We start from the raw sequence: 2,331 nt of genomic DNA, 5'->3' as shown, positions 1-2,331 counted from the left end.
AAGAACAAGCCGAGAAAGAAGGTTGAATTACCCGTTTTTCAAAAAAGCAGCTAGTAGAGACACAAGGGGCTTGATTCTGTAGTGCAACATCTTAAAGTTTTAGAGAAAATGTCTCTTGATCAAACAATTCAGCCCGTGCCCCAATTCTTTGCAAGCACTGCCTGCATAACAAAAAATCTCTGGCAATTTAGTGCAAGTAACACGGCTTATTTTTAAACACAATATATATCTCCTTCCGAGATACTGCTGCAATTTATTTTAAATCTAAGATCTGGTGAATTAATAACAATTGCTCACTAACTTTCAGCCCTTTACAGATGCTAACATTATTCATGACGCTGAGGTCATTGCGAGGCATTGCTTTAGATAGCTTTAGATCCAGCAAGAGATGCAACATATTGGTCGTGATGAACGAGAGCATATTTGCCTAATGTCTCCCCCTGCTGTCTGGAGGAATGACTAGCCCAAATCTGAGATCAGCTGCGAGATGCAATTTAATCGTACAACACCAGAATTGTAAGTGCAACGAGTCACAATTATTTGATGCTAACGGCAGACTGTAGAAACGCCTTCATAGATTTAAAAAAGCTGACTTAGTGCAGCATTAATGTAGCATATGTAATGCAGCACACTAAAAGAAGAATATTTCAGGCAAGTGTGCTAGAGTTTTGACTCTATGGTTACATTTTTTTGATCACAGTTGTTAGGACATGCCATGTCCTTGACGAAACGTAATTGAAGGGCTACATGGGTGGAGAAAGGGAATAAGACTGATCTTATTTCTTTACAGACAACTGTCATGCACTTGATGGGTTGAATGGCCTCATTTTTGACACAAGAACACTGAACAGCTACCTGGGGGCTCTATGCCAAGTGTAACTGTTAATTGGAATTATCATTGGCAAGCAAAAAGTAAGTAGATTAATCATCAGAAATCAGTAGAATGAAACAATTTAATCCCATTCTCTAAAACCACACTCCTGTTTTCCTACACGCAGCACAAATAAACAAAAAAAGGGGAGGAATTAGAGTTCTTTCCAAAGTGTAGAAGCAGACAAAGGTTTCTTTGGCAGAAAACAGAAAACGCCAAGCGTCCACATAACATTTCATAATTTGTAGATACTAAACACATTCAAGTCGCAAACAGATCAACATGCAAGTGCTGATCCTCAGCATTACAGTTACCAACTTCAAATCAATTTGATTCACTCCACAAGACACCAAGAAACCAGTTGAACCATTGGATACTGCAAAGGCTATGAACCCTGTCAACATTTCAGCAGTAGTACTTAAATCTTGTGCTCCAGGACCTGCTGCACCCATGGCCAAGCTACACACAAGTGCCAGGCAATTATCATATCCAACAAGAGAATCTACAACAGTTACAACAATGGCAAGTGCACAACAATGTGAAAAATTGCCCTCGCATGACCTGGACACAAAGTAGGACAAGTCCAATCTGGCCAACTACCACCCCAGCAGTCTACTCTCGATTAAGAGTAAAATGATGGAAGGGGTCATCAACAGTGCCATCAAGCAGCATGTGCTTAGCAATAAGCTGCTCACAGATATTCAGTTCTACCAGGGCAATTTGGCACCTGACCTCACTAGATAGGTGGTTCAAACAAGGACTAAATAGCTGAATTCCAGAGGGGGAAGGGTGACTTCCCTTGACACCAATACCACATTTGACCGAGTGTGGCATCAAGGTGCTCTTACAAAACTGGGGTCAATGGGAATCAGAGCCAAAAAAAAAACAAACAAACAGTCCTTGTAGGTTGAAGTCATACCTGGTAATAAAAAGGAAGATTGTTGTGGGAGTTGGAGGTCAGTCATCTCAGCTGCAAGTTCTCTCTATAAGAGTCCCTCAGGATAGTGTCCTTGGCCTACCCATCTTCATTATTTACATTCCCTCCATCATAAAAGTCAAAAAAGTCAGCATGTTCACTGACGGCTGCACAATGTTCAGCAACATTTGTGACTCTTCTGATACTGAGGCAATCCATGCCCAAATGCAGCAAACTGGACAATATCAAGGCATAAGCAAACAAGTGGCAAGTAACAATTGCACCATACAAGTATCAAGCAATGATCACATCCAAGAGAGAATCTAGCCATTACCATCACCAGATCCTCCACTATAAAATATCCTAGGTGCTGTTATGAACTAAAACAAAATGAACTGGACTAGCCATAGAAGTAGTGTAGCTACCAAAACAGATCAGAGGCTAGGCATCCTACAGCGAGTAATATTGTCCTGATTCCTCAAAGTCTGTTCACCATCTACAAGTTACAAGTTACAAGTTACAAGTTACAAGTTACAAGTTACAA

General features: G+C 40.6%; 1 long non-coding RNA gene across 1 annotated transcript in view; it reads left to right on the top strand.

Moving 5' to 3' along the window:
- Nucleotides 1–404: 404 nt before the first annotated feature.
- The window catches only part of LOC125486231, a 6,688-nt gene continuing 4,761 nt past the window's right edge, over nucleotides 405–2,331 (top strand). The window contains exons 1-2 of the long non-coding RNA XR_007264919.1: nucleotides 405–516; nucleotides 791–912. This is a non-coding gene — a long non-coding RNA (uncharacterized LOC125486231). The remainder of the gene's footprint in view (nucleotides 517–790; nucleotides 913–2,331) is intronic.

This window comes from Rhincodon typus, chromosome 27 (assembly GCF_021869965.1).
Source record: "Rhincodon typus isolate 14 chromosome 27, sRhiTyp1.1, whole genome shotgun sequence".
NCBI classification, from domain to species: Eukaryota; Metazoa; Chordata; class Chondrichthyes; order Orectolobiformes; family Rhincodontidae; genus Rhincodon; species Rhincodon typus.
This window is presented reverse-complemented; position numbering and strand designations above follow the sequence as displayed.